General features: G+C 38.8%; 1 long non-coding RNA gene across 1 annotated transcript in view; it reads right to left on the bottom strand.

The window, feature by feature from the left end:
- The window catches only part of LOC124162822, a 32,962-nt gene that overhangs the window by 2,310 nt on the left and 15,450 nt on the right, over positions 1-15,202 (bottom strand). The window contains exons 3-4 of the long non-coding RNA XR_006865684.1: positions 13,890-14,037; positions 830-934 (exon numbers count right to left, since the gene is read on the bottom strand). This is a non-coding gene — a long non-coding RNA (uncharacterized LOC124162822). The remainder of the gene's footprint in view (positions 1-829; positions 935-13,889; positions 14,038-15,202) is intronic.

Below are 15,202 nucleotides of genomic sequence, written 5' to 3'. Positions count from 1 at the left end.
TTATTAGCAAACACAATGGAATTTTCAGCACCGTAAGAACACTTGAATTGAGAGATGTAGTGAAGAAGGATTTTAACATTAGATGCTTGAGGTACATTACAGAGCAAGGAGCGAATTCTTTTTACATATTTTTTAAATCACAGAACTCGTGGATTTTAACTCTGCCTGATAAATTAAGATCGGGTCATTCTTTAAAATCTTGAATTTGTCTCCACCCGATAAATTAATGGTACATTTAATAAAATAGCTGCAATGTGTCTGATTTTTAAGAAAAATAATGTTTTACACAAGAACCTTACTTATAGGGTTCTCGGTTTTACGTGTGATTGACTTAAGTGACTGCACTGGAGTCAATAACGAATTTATAAATTCATCTACATCATCTATATCTACTCACTACCCTGCAAGCCATGTCTACATGTTTGTGACGGTTTAGTACCATCACACAGGGGTGCAGTTAGGAATTAAGACTGGGGGAGGGGGGGTTTAGGTACAACTAATACCGGGATGTGTGGGGGTATGGAATACCCACCAGGATAAGCGGTATGTGCGAGATTAATAAATTGCGAAATTTTAAGATAAATGGTGAGTTTTACGGCTTTCTGAGGGATATTTATTAATCCTTATGCTATTCTCTTAGTAGTATCAATCCAATTAAGTAAAATGGATTAAACTTAATAATTTCTCTGAGCTCTAGGGGGGGGGGGGGGGTTTATCCCTCAAAATCCCCCCCCCTCACTACCGTCACAAACCTGTAGCCTGCAACCAACAATAGTTAGGAGTTAGGACAACAACCGTTCACATATATCAACCATTTGTGATCATTTACCTTGCAAACGCTCTCCCCTGCTCAGTTTTCATTGGCTACCACCACATGGCAGCCCTCATTATTCAGCTACGCATGTCTCCTCTTCTGCCATTCGGTATATCATGACTGTTTGGGTAGAAATGGTAGTATTGGTCAATGAGACGAGAAAAAGGTGCTCATACAATTTTTTCGCGTCAACTTAGCTCGACTGTTACTCTTTTTTCTTATAATCATGCTTTCTTTTTTATATTTGCCCCAGGGTGGCCAGGAATTTTGTTAGGGGGAGGAGGGTCCAAAATCAGGGGGGGGGGGATTTTAAAAAACAAGGTACCTAGTAGAGGGTTTTAAACTAATATTCACAATTTTCATAATCAAAAAAACTTAATTTTTCAAAGAAATCTTTTGTAAATTCATGATTTTTCGATATTTTTTTTATTTTATGAAGCAAAATAATTGTGTTTATATATTTAGGAGGGGGAGAGGGTCCGGAACCCCCTCTTGCTATGCCACTGGATATTTGGAATACATATATTATATGTTTAACAATTTATAATGCATAATGCAAGTAATAAACCCTAGTCAATATTTAACTGAATATTGCATGTGAAAAACAAGCCTCAGTCAAGATGCTTAATTTTTATACTTGAGGTGGAGATAAATGTTGAAAAGGTTTTACCATAAATACCTTGAAAAAATCAAGACAAAAGTGTAAGAGTGATACTGGACCCCTGTCATTCAAAGATCCTTAAAAGATCATTAAATGTCATTATTAGATCCCCGAAAAGTTTGCAAGTTGCTAGTTGAATACAGTTTTGGTGGTGGTACCAATATTTTGCCCTAGAAATGCATTCGGTGTTTATGTGATGTAAGAGTAGTTCAGTGGATATAATACCACACACGAATATTACAAAAGAGGATCCTCAAGTCGGCCTCTAAAAGTGTTGTCACCAATCGCGCATTTAAATGGGTTTACAGAGGGTGCCACTCGTGTCACTGACGGACAAATTGATCCGATTTTCACGGGGAAATAAGGTATAATTAGGAGTATTAACCGAAATGTGTACACATGATGATATGATCTATCACATTCATTACTTTTCAAAGCTATTCATCGCAATAGGGTAGTTTTCTTCATCAAATAAAACTAAAGGTATTGATTGCGATTCGTTACCCCGATTAGTGTATCCATGATATACAAATTATTTGGTTTTAGAAATCCCAGTTTAGACGAATGTTAATGGTCAATTTTAACTTCATTTGAAAAATTGGCGCCCATGCCATGCTACTCCACGTGACGTCACAGGGACCTAGATTCTATACGAGTAGTCAGGAGTTTTACATCGTCTGAGATTATCAATGCATGCATGTGGCACAGAGCCAAGGGAAACATTTCTTAATAATCACCTATTCAAATTGCCTATGGTCGGAAAGTTTCCTTCGTTTGATAGGGTATTAATAATCCTTATTTAAGCCAAGCGCTACCTGCTAGCAGGGTACTCTATGCTACTGCCATGCTCGGCAGCAAGCATCCTGCATCGTAGCGGCGTTCTTAGCCTCGTACCCAGGTGGCCTCACACAGCAGCAGCCAGACGTCACACGGGCTTTTCCCAGCATTCGTACTTAGCCGTCGCGTTTTCGCACGATTGAAAATTTTCACTTTCCATTTAATCGCGAAAAATAGATATCGTCATTTAAAAATCTAAAAGCGCGAAATACGTTGTACAGGAGTAATAATCTTTCGATTTAGGCAATTAAAAAATAGGAAACAACCCTATTACAAACATTACACCGCAAAATATTGGAGAAAAGTGGATCGCATTGCCAGTGGCGCCGACTCCATGGGGCCCGAGGGGGCCCGAGCCCCCTCAAAATTTCGTTATGGGCGTGAGAAAAAAATGTGTCAGGCTTGTCGATTTTCCTCGGAGTGTCCAGATATCGAGATTCGAGTTATCAGGGTTCTAATGTTGATCTTATGACTAATCTTCTTCTAAAATGCTTAAAAAACTTAAAACTCACTACTTATAAAATTTCCCAGGGCATCATCCCCGGTTTGGGCCCCCCCAATATTTTTTGTAAGTCGGCATCCCACTCATCACCGCGCCGCGGACATTTTTGAAAACCGATTACAACGCGACCGAAGTGGCAACAGAAATCAGCCTTTTATGGGATGAAATTGGGCCTCATATTGGGCTTCCTACCTCTTAGTTTTGTCCTAGAAACTCATATGCTGTTCAAATGATGTATTTTATAGTGTAGTTATATGGATATAACACCACCCTTCATGGAATAGGTACGTGCAATATCTTTCCACATATATGGCTCCCGGATGAGTCTACGTAATCCACAGGTAGCGGACGGGAGCCGAAGATATTTGATAAGATATCCTCAACATCAGAGGATATGACATAATATCTGTGGCGCGATGGAAAACTGTGAGTCACCCCTTCTCCGATACCTTAAACGCATTAGACTTTAAGTTTGAGGTTAGGAATGTTTTTGAGTTCCAATGAAGGACGTGAACTTTTTCTGCCTGATAGCTTTGTAGATAACGATATATCAGCCACCTACTCGATATAAAACCTGTGAAAAAATCGCAGAAGCTTTTAAATTTCCATTCCATTTCCGTTAGATACTAATCGCAGTGGAAAATTGCTCTTGGGAAAAGTACTTCTCAGAAGTTATAATTAGAAGAATGTGTGAGGTTTTCGTGATTCCATCAATTCCATCCGAGACAGTAGTTTCATCACTAAGGCAAGTGTTTGCTCGATGAATTTACCCGCCCGGAAAGATGCGTTAAAACATTCACCATCGAAATTGCACCGTTTTTACACACAAAATTGCGCAAATGTACAGTTGAAGTATTACGTAAAACTCACGTTGGGTGAAAGTGACACATCAGGTTTTACCTTGATAATCCATCCTGATTTTTTTTCATGTATACATATATTGCAACTCTATTTTTCTCTTAAAAAAATCTTTGCTTTTTAATTCCATTAGTGAACATTTAAAGAAGGATTTGTAGTTAAGGAGGTATTTCAACATTCCTCGGGAAAAATTACGGAACGAAGGGGCTTAAATCAGGGGCGGTCTGGCCGGGTCGGCCGGTCGGCGGTCGCCGAGGGCCCCGAGATTTGGGGACCCTCATAACACGTCTACCGTGAAGCATATATGAAAGGGGTAATAAAAATACTCGGATAACTTGAAGCTAAGTTTTTTTGCCATCATAAAATTTTATTTAGTCATTAGTTGCTTTATTTACAACGTAGTCAGAGTAAAAAGATTTTCTGCGGGCGAAAGAAAGGAGCCTATGCCAAGTGGGGTAGCCAGGAATTTCGTTCGGGGGCTGTCCAAAATCAGGGGGGACAATTTTTGAAAAACAGGCTAGTAAATAGAAAGTTTTAAACTAATTTTAGCACATTCCGTAATAAAAAAATTCATTTGTCAAATAAATCTTTTGTAAATTCATGATTTTCTTATATTTTGTTTTCTTTTATGAAGGAAAGTAATTCTGTTTTTATATTTCGGAAGGGGGGGTCCCGACTGCCTATGCCTGAGTTTTCACTCGCATGCGAGGGAAGGGTTCGTATGATTAAAGTGACCTTTTTTCGAACGGCGAGTGAATTTGGTATGCTCGAAATGGAGGATTCACTCACTACCTCACTCACTTACTCCCTCAAACACGGTGAAATCTCTTTCGCACGTACGAGAACGGTAGCGAAATGACCGCCGCGGTTGACGAAAAGGTAATGGGCGCCCACGTCGACTGCTATTGTGCTTGACTGCTACGCATACAGCAAGCTGAAACTCCTAAGCCAAAGCCTTAGAACGAATTATCGACGCTAAAAAACGATACTACTATATGAGATTCAAGATAGCACCTCACGTCGGAAGATTTCGAACTTACTGGCCTCGAGAGATGTGTAACCCAACTTCTCGACTCGACATTTGTAACACTAATCGAAACCTCGAGTCGAGTACCAACTACTCGACTCGACTCGAATTTTTGAGTACTCGCACATCCCTACTTTTCATAATCGATTTAACTTCATTTGTCAAAGAAATCTTTTGTGAATTGGATCCAATCCAAAATCTTTTGTAATTTTAATTTTTTTCGTTAAGTTTTTAAAGTTTTGGTGAACGTTGTATCTTTTTTGTGAAATTGAAATGGAAGTGTGTTTTAGCGGTAATGAGTATTTTTCGTGCTTTTGGACAAGTATTGCAATAAGAATATGTGTAAAAATGTGGACTTTCACATTTTATTTCCAAAAATCACAGCATGGATGACTTTTTTTGTATTTTGTTTTCTTTTATGAAGGAGAGAAATTGTGTTTTTATATTTATTGAGGGGGGGGTCCGGACCCCTTTGACCTCCCCCCTCGCCACGCCACTGGACCGAATTGCGTTCGCGTTCTTACTGGGAGTGAAAAAGTTCTCAGGAACTGGGGTTTTCCAATTTCGGTCGGAAGATAACCACTGTATGGTGTGATAGGGTGCGAATTGTGTTTGCATTCTTACTGAGAGATAAGTCTCTCACAAGGGAGGCCACTATAAGGTAGCTTGAATGAGTGTTTATTTGGGTGTGATATCAATTCTCAATACGAAAAGCTTGTTTGCATACGTCTGTCTTGGAATTTAACCATTTGCGATCAAAGTTAATATAATAATGATGATAATAATAATAATAATAAACTGACCTAACGTTGTCAAAATCATCCCCATTTTTAAATGCGAATAAAATTTTTGTGACAGTCCTAACAAAAGGAACTCTTTTCATCTGCCGCTGATCAAGCGAGGGGAAAACTCCAAAAAGGCAAGAACATAACGAGCGAGAGAGCAATTATATCAGAAGTACATAGAGGATTCATTAAACAACTATTTCAAGCATAAGTACTTCAATTTCATTAGGTAACGGTATTTCAATTTCAATAAGTATTTCAGTAATAACATAAAGCAACTACTATTCTCCAAAACAAACCTTAACCATACAAGAAATAAGTTGAACGGCGTCACGAAAAAACATTTTGAGTATCTCTGTCAAACAAGGGCGATGTTACTCCGACGAGAAAGGCATCCCCTATGAAAAAATTGTATAAAACCTGTATAAAATTGTATAAAAATTTTGTATACATTCTGTATAGAATTATATACAAGTTGTATACAGTCTCTATACAGATTGTATAAAATCTCTATACAGATTTTATACAGTCTGTATACGTTATATACAAAAATGAGTGTATACAATTTGTATAAAAATATACATTTTTATACAAATTATATACAGGCTGTATAAGAATTGTATATGGGCTGTATACAATTGTATACGGGCTGAATAAGAATTGCATACGGATTGTATGAAAGAAGACCTACCCTATGAAAAAATTGTATAAAACCCGTATAAAATTTTTGTATACATTCTGTATAGAATGTTATACAAGTTGTATACAGTCTCAATACAGATTGTATAAAATTTCTATACAGATGTTATACAGTCTGTATATAAGTTATACTCGCACGCTCCGCGCGCTCGTTAAGGGGCTCCGCCCCTTAAAAACCCCGGTTCCGGCTTCGCCGTCTACATTTGTGGTCGCTCGAAGACTTTTGAAGTTCGAATAATCTCACCTCAGCTAGGGGCCGGCTTCGCCGGCCAGGGGGTAGGGAGGCGCCCCACTCATTCCTCGAAACGGCTTCGCCGTTCCTCGCTGGAGGGCGGCTTCGCCGCCCAGGGGTTGAGTGTGAGTTGAGATGGGTGGAGTCTACAGCGGCTGCGCCGCTTGAACGTCAGGGCGGCTTCGCCGCCCAAGGTTACTGAAGCTCCCCCTCGCCTACGCCAGTCACTCCTCGGAACGGCTTCGCCGTTCATCGTTGTGGGGCGGCTTCGCCGCCTTGGGGTCGATGAGCCCCCCCGCGGCTGCTCCGCTTAGTTCTCATTAATGCTCTTCTCCACCGAGAGGGGTGCCCAGGGGGATTCGGGGGTTTTAATGTGTTATGCATGCGGTCACTAATCGTCCACAGTGATCACGTAGCGATGATTGTAAAGGGTAGTGCAACGCGGAGTAATAGTGGCGACAAGTACCCATAAAAGAAGACTTAATGGCAAGTTTTTCATTTTTTGCGGGGGTTCCAACGGAATACCGGGGGGCTTTATACTTGTGTTAAACCAGTGGTCACAAATCGTTCTCATAAATTCCGTGCCGATAAGTCCTAGGGGTCCGGAACAGTGGTCTGACGATTCTTTTACCTGGAGAGGCGATTTATTAGAAATGTTTTGTGAGGTTTCACGGGGTTTTCGGGGGTTTTAATAAGTGGTAGGGGCACCGGTTAAATTGTGACGAAAACTACTCGGAAAGGCGACTTTAAAATTCATTTATTTTTTTTCAGCGATGTTCCAGGAGGTGATCGGGGGTTTCTGGTATTTTTTCCCGTATGGTTTACGGTTGCTCGCCCTCACCAAATATTCCGGATCTAGACCTCAGAGGGGACGGGTAGTGTGGCGTAATGTTTGCGAGAAGTACCCAAATAGGAGACTAAATGACACATTTTACATTTGGGAGGGTTTTAAGGGGGATACCGGGGGTTTAAATGTGCGTACTCTTGGCGTTCACCATCCATTTACATAAATTCCGTGGGGATGAGTCGTTGGGGGCGGTGGAATAGTCACGAAAAATACCCAAAAAGTAGACTTATATGCAACATTTTATTTTTTGTGGGGGTGTATGAGGGTTTACCGGGGGTTTATAGGTTTTTACTGCCAGCGGTCATCTATCGTCCACATCAATCCCGTAGCGATGACTGTTAAAGCTTGGAAAAAGGGCGGAATTGTGACGAAAAGTACCCGAAAAGGCTACTTTTGTGCAAATTTTAATTTTTTAGGGGGTTTCGGGGGGTTTAAAGATGACAATACTATATGGTCACATTCATTTACTGTCATATCTAACAGAAGTGTGCCCTATGACATCTATATTTCGAGAGTAAAACAATAAAAAGCAAACCAGTCCCCGAAAAAAGTGAGTATAACCCGCCATTTTTATTTTTTCGCGGTTAAATACATTAAATCATTTATTAAACGTTCATGTTTTCTGAAAGACAATAAATAAGTGTATGTAACTACAAAGTTTGAAAGAAATCGGTCAGGTTAAAATTGACATAATCTTGTGTTAATCTTTCGGAAATCGTAATTTTCGGTGATTTTCGGAATATTTTAATTTTTTTCTGAGTAACCAAGGACGACGAAAGGAAATTGTTACCTAAATTTCGTAGACGATGTTATAAGCATATATATTAATCATTTTCGTTATCCTATACCTTAAATTAAGTCGAAGGGAGCGGAAGTTATGAAATTTTAATAGAAAAACGAATTTTTGGACGCCATTTTGGCTGCAATTTTCTTAAAAAGAAATTAACAGCATTACGTAATTACGTGCCCACATTTATCAGCTTTCAGGAAATGCATTAGCGATCCGTGTGGCACACACCATTCGCGCGCAGTAAAATAAAAACCGAAAGACTGTCCCCGAAAAAAGCCCGATTTCGGCCATTTTGTCGTCCTAGCGACGACACGTGGCGGAAACTTCCGGTTTTCGGATTTTTCCTCCGGATCATTTCGGGTTCCCCGCAAGCGTGCCAAATTTCAGCTCTCCAGCACTTCTAGAAGTGGTCGGGAATTTGTATCCATGAGTGAGTCAGTCACCACGCCGGCTGTATATAGATAGGATACAAAAATGAGTCTACATATACAATTTGTATAAAAATATGCATTTTTACACAAATTACATACACGCTGTATTAGAATTGTACATGGGCTGCATAAGAATTAAACATGGGCAGCATAAGAATTGTACATGGGCTGTATACGGGCTGAATAAGAATTGTATACAAACTGTATGAAAGAAGACCTAAGAATACCTCATCCAAAATAGGTGGAGTAATACTACCCATTTTCTTCCTCATTTCATCTCAGGTCATAAAGAAAAACTCATAAAAATTATTCCAACAGACCATTTCCCTTACCATACTTCCTCTAGGAACTCACATGCATACAAAGGCATAAATAAAAATGGAGTGAATGCTGTCCAAAATATAACATTATAATCCTTTAAACATTGTTAAACTGAAAACTAACCAACCATTCAATACCAGATTTTTAAATGATAAATAGGGGATTCTCAAGTTAAACAGTGGAAATTAAGAATAGCATGTAATTAATTCAAAGTAAAACATCACTTACTCATAAAAAAATAAACGTCTACAAGGTACTTCCCACACAGCACACGGACACCTTTAAGACACGTTTAGGTTAGGACTGAATTTCGTTCGATACTAGTATCTAAATAATAGGTCCAGACAAGAATTTAAATAAATTAGGCTTCAATTCCATACACAATATTTATTGGGCTTCTTTGGTGAAATAATACAACACAAGAAACTACATAAGTATTATGTACTTAATTTTCTTCTCCCCCTGCAACCGTGTTGTTGCTGTCACTTGGCGTGCCTTAGTGAGTTTCTAATAGCCACCTCCACATCTTTTTCAGGGACTGACATGCTCTCCTGCACTGCTACTGTAGTAATGAAGTATATAAAAATTTCATTGTAGCAAGAAATTGTCTCTTGTAGGTAACAAGCAGATTACATAAGACAGGAAACTACAGTCTTATTAGTCTCGTGTTTAACATTCTTAAGGTTTCAAAATTAGGAAACCTGTCCATTTTAGGCCGTAAACATTTTAGAAACTTTTCTTTGGATTTTTCTTCTTCTTAAAAAAGAAAATATTTTTAGTAAAAATATTAATACATTATATATTTATAAATGAAAGTTATAAAATATACTAGTAATACATATATTATAATTAAGAACATTTTTCATAGAGCAATTGTTGCACGACAGATCCGAACGACAGAATACAACGAACAAAACTAAAATGCAAGAATTTCCAAATGAATTGCTGCTACAATATTTTAAAACACCACTTTGTCCTGTACATCAACATCATGAAGCCACTTTTAACTAGAAATTACGTCCAAAGAATTTCAGGGAGAAAGGGTACATACCTTAATGTTTTCCGTAGGGGTGAAATTGTCTCTTCTTATCGCCAAAATACACTTCTTCTTCAATCCATGAAGATCTATAGGAAAGGTAAAAACTTGAACTTTGGGTGTTTCCTTCGCATACCGGCACCACACACGAGAAAGGCATATTTAACAAAAATGCCTCACAAACAAGTTTCTGAAGCCCACCGAATGAAATTAAAGAATAACGGAAACTTCACTATTCACAAAAACTCTAATTTTCACCAACTTAACCACAAAAATCTAAGGAATATGGTGAAACAACGTAAACCACATAATCTCCAACGGCGATCCTGGGCGATCCTTCCGCGGGCTCCAGCGGTCAGCGGGCTCTCTTTCTCGGTGGCTATGGCCCCATCCGCAAAAGAAAATAGTTCCACACCGGATATGAATTTTTTTATCCAGAGTATCCAGAAACGAAATGACTACTGTGTCATATATTAAATCACGAGTTTTTAGGAAATTTGGGCGTATGTGATACAATTTTATCGCTGTATATGAATTTGTCAGTGTACTGTTTAAAACCTTCGTACCGCTTCATACAAACGGGACACGGGGACACTATGAAGATATGGACGCCCGCTGGTGACATTGAATCTTCCAAGTGGCATTGAATGACTAGCGTTGATGGATCTCCAAGACTCTTGTTTAAAACGCGATTCATGATCTTTAGAAGCAATTGAACTCTCGAATGTGGAACATTATTTTTGTCCCCTACTAAGTTCAGTTTTGGACTTAAATTTTTGACGCCTCGGTTGAAAATTTTCCAAGTGGCATTGAATGACTAGCGTTGATGGATCTCCGAGAATCTTGTTTAAAACGCGATTCATGATCTTTAGAAGCAATTGAACTCTCGAATGTGGAACATTATTTTTGTCCCCTACTAAGTTCATTTTTGGACTTAAATTTTTGACGCCTCGATTGAAAATTTTCCAAGTGGCATTGAATGACTAGCGTTGATGGATCTCCGAGAATCTTGTTTAAAACGCGATTCATGATCTTTAGAAGCAATTGAACTCTCGAATGTGGAACATTATTTTTGTCCCCTACTAAGTTCATTTTTGGACTTAAATTTTTGACGCCTCGGTTGAAAATTTTCCAAGTGGCATTGAATGACTAGCGTTGATGGATCTCCGAGAATCTTGTTTAAAACGCGATTCATGATCTTTAGAAGCAATTGAACTCTCGAATGTGGAACATTATTTTTGTCCCCTACTAAGTTCATTTTTGGACTTAAATTTTTGACGCCTCGGTTGAAAATTTTCCAAGTGGCATTGAATGACTAGCGTTGATGGATCTCCGAGAATCTTGTTTAAAACGCGATTCATGATCTTTAGAAGCAATTGAACTCTCGAATGTGGAACATTATTTTTGTCCCCTACTAAGTTCATTTTTGGACTTCAGTTTTTGAGGCCTACTTTGAATTGCTGTTATACAAATTGTATACATTGTGTACAAATTGTATACATTGTATATAAATTGTATACATTTTATACAAATTGTATATGCTGTATACAGCATGTGAATTAATACAGTTTATACAATTTGTATACAATGTATACAATTTGTATGCAATGTATACAAATTGTATACAACCTGTATAAACTGTATAGAAATTTTATACGGTTTTATACAATTTTTTCATAGGGGATGTTCGTTCCGAGGCTAACTTCAGACACCGGTCAGCCCAAACGGTCCAATTTTCTCTGCTTCACCTGTGTTGACAGGAAACTCCAGAACAGTACCTTCTCACATTCCAAGCATGGCTTGGGAACCAAAATACTCTGCGGGGAATACCTCCTTCTTCACAATCTTCTATATTGTATAAGTTCCCAAGTGGGGTGAGGAAAATTCAGATAGGCAATTGGTAGCCAACGAGGGGAGAAAAATGGTAGGATGAGGTCTTGGAGGGAGAGAGATTGTTGAAAGGTGAAATGTGGAGTATTTCTCACTCCAAACTGCAGATTATGCCTCAGCATCAACCTTCCCCGGCGTTTCCAAAGTTCAAGTATTCGTCCGCAGTATAGACAAGGGGGCGACAAAACTGCGATATATCGTATGGAAAACCTCTTTTGTTTTGATTTTTCCGGAGCCCCAGTGGTCCAACGGCCTACCCAACATAGAGGCGCTGGTGTAGCCTGTTTTTCTGAGCAGTAATGAACTGGGGGCTGCCATATTGAATCTCGCTGTAAACAAACGTGATATTGAGGCGTATTGATAGTCATTAGTGTTAACTGCAGACTTTTTTTATTGCTTACAGTGTCCCTTACGATTTTGGAATGTGCTCGATTAAGGATACGAGTCTCAATGATCTTGATTATTACTAAATTGCGTGGGTATGACATGTATTTGTTGATGAAAATGTGAGTAATTCTGTTTCCTTCATTATTCCATTTTGATTTCAACCTGTGATTAGCTAACCTTTTCTCATGTTTTCAAAATTTTATGGTGACTCCTATTCCTTATATTTCAATATGTTTTTCATTGTACTTGCAGTTTTTCTAGTGTTCAAACTACTCATTTATCGCTAGTGCTATTCTTTGGTTTGTTTAATGCTAATCATTTTGTTGGTTATGTATGTAATTTGCTATTTCAACTCTGCCCTTTCAACTGTTTAATTGTCATTAATTGAGCATTATTCATTAAGTGTTCTACGATGTTTACATTTCTTAAAACTTTAATCTCTTTCCCTTTGAAGTAAGAACTTAATTTCTACTACATTGTTACAAAATATTCTTCACTTTTCTCGTTTTCTACTTTTGGGATACTTTCTTTCGTATAAGTGATGGATATTAACTTACAAGAACCTTTCATTTTAAGACTCCTCTGCCAAGATATGCTATCTTAATGGGTACTCGTCATGAACTACTTCCTACGAAATAATGTCCTTCTCCTTTCATAATTAAATAATTATCTTCCATTAAATGATATTCAAACCTGCATGCTTATTTCTAGTGAAGTAATGTTATGGTCTATGGTTTCAGGATTAGCATTATTTTCCCAGTCCCAGAGGTGTTGCAAGATACATCTACCTCAAGGAATACTGGGTCACCCTCTTTGTCTGTAACTGTGGAGTGTTAACTTAAGTAATGGAATCTTTCTCCTATTACGCAAAGGCTGCTATCTCATGTTGTTATTGATATTTGTTGCTTGTGCATCTCATGTGCTTGTAGAATTGTTAACTTCCACAGATTTCATCTCTAGTATGTCATATTGAACTTGTTATTGTTGTATTTCTTTTACCAGTTATTGTATCAATAAATACCAATGTCCACTGAAGTAAGTTTCCGAGATCATTATTCTTACCAACAACCAGATCGCCAGTTGACTTTGTACATGAATCTTGTATTATGTTTACTAGTTAAGTAACCTGGGGAAGTTCATCAGGAAGATTTTCCCACATTCATTGCTTTTAAGTTTCTCGCAATCGCAGTAGCATTATTAAGCCTGAATAGCACGCCCTATCGTGACGCGTAAAAGAACAGGCGCCGAGATGTCCATTCAAATTTCGCGGCAGCCTTGGACCACTGGCATAGATGGCACTGATGTATCAAAACCTATACGCATTATCCTTATGGGTATGTCGCCCCCTTGGTATAGATTCGAGTGCAGCGCCATTTTTAGGCAACTAACGTAAATTGACTTCAATCACAGCATTCATTTTGTAATCACTCAAAAATTATTCCGGTGACGTGCATAAGTTTCATTTTTTGGTGAAGTTTTTAAAGGGTTGATGAGCGTTGAATATTTTTGTGAAATTGAAATGGAAGTGTGTTCAAGCCGTAATGAGCATTTTTCGGACCTTTTTGACAAGTATTGCAATAAGAATCAATGTAAAAATGTGGACTTTCACATTATATTTCCAAAAATTACAGTACGGATGACCTATTTTTTGTGGCCATCATTCGATGAAGGATAATAAAAGGAGCATACTTGAAAAGTTTATTGAAAATCGCCGGTAGGTACTTACCTAGTTTCTCGGACCAACATCTTTAACAGCTATGTTGATAGATTACCTGGCTTATCTATCATTTCCTCCTCTTGATAATGGGCCAATTTAAACACTTTGGACTCCGCTGAGAGTTTCCTTTGTCGATTTGACGGCTTTTCAGTCATGGATGAAGTAATGATCTGAACTTGTGCCTCTGGTTAAATAGGAGGTGCCTGTGCAATAAGAAAAGCAGGATGATTAAACATCGATTCCCTCTTGTGTGAACCTGAAGACATGGGAAATTGTTAAACCATATTACTTATTACGTCAACCCCCGGCCAAGCACCCTAGAGGTGCCTCGCAGGGTTATTATGTAGATGCAGATACCCACTGTCAGATCTCCCTGAACTGATTTTAAACGCCGACGCCGGGTTTCTCTCCATCTTTCCTTCATGGTGCAAATGAAATAACTTGTCGGTCGCCTCCTCCGAATACCATAGTATACCCTGTCCGAAGTTTCATTCCCATAAGTTCCCATCCTGATGTCCGATTGAGGGACTGTTTTACCTCCGGAATAATTTACTGAGAAAAATTCACTCATTTCATATATCGGCTGAGAGAGATTTCATCGATTCCCTTAGCTGCTTTAAACATTGCGCGAACGGGAGTCACGGTTAAAACTCGTCATAGCAGCGTTTCGAATTGGCAAAAGAAAAGGTTTTGTCCTCAAATGTGGAAGTAAGTTGATCAATGTCCATCCCGTGTCTTGGTAATCTCCGTTGTATGCTATGATGAATTGTGGAACGAAAATTTTCTCTCGTGACTTTTTGCGAGTAAATTTAATGTATGGAAACATCAGATAGCACAAAATAATACTGAATGTTTTAAGTCCCTCGATCGTACTCGCAAACAGATGCACACTGTCATACGATTTACAATTGTGGAAGTTGGTCTCAACCTCAACCCTTGCCACCGACTTATAATTTTAAGTCTTAGGATGAGTAACGGAGCGAATAAGTATTTTTTTTAACAATGAAGGGAATACTAATCAGTTTAATCGGGCACATCATGAGACAATCTCTCAGCCGATATATGAAATGATCGAATTTTTCTCGGTAGATTATTCCAGAGGTAAAACAGTCCCTCAATCGGACATCAGGATGGGGACTTCTGGGAAGGAAACTTCGGACAGGGTATACTATGGTATTTGGAGGAGGCGACCGACAAATTGTGTCATTTTCACCATGAAGGAAAGATATGGAAGGAAAGGTGGATAGAAACCCGGCGTCGCCATTAGCCTGCTCTTAGCGAAAGACGCCCAGGGGACCGCGGCTTAACGTCCCACCCGACGGACGGAGTGTTGAGCTTGAATTGTCGTCCACACAACAATCAAGCAGG

This window comes from Ischnura elegans, chromosome 7 (genome assembly GCF_921293095.1).
Source record: "Ischnura elegans chromosome 7, ioIscEleg1.1, whole genome shotgun sequence".
Classification (NCBI taxonomy): Eukaryota; Metazoa; Arthropoda; class Insecta; order Odonata; family Coenagrionidae; genus Ischnura; species Ischnura elegans.
This window is presented reverse-complemented; position numbering and strand designations above follow the sequence as displayed.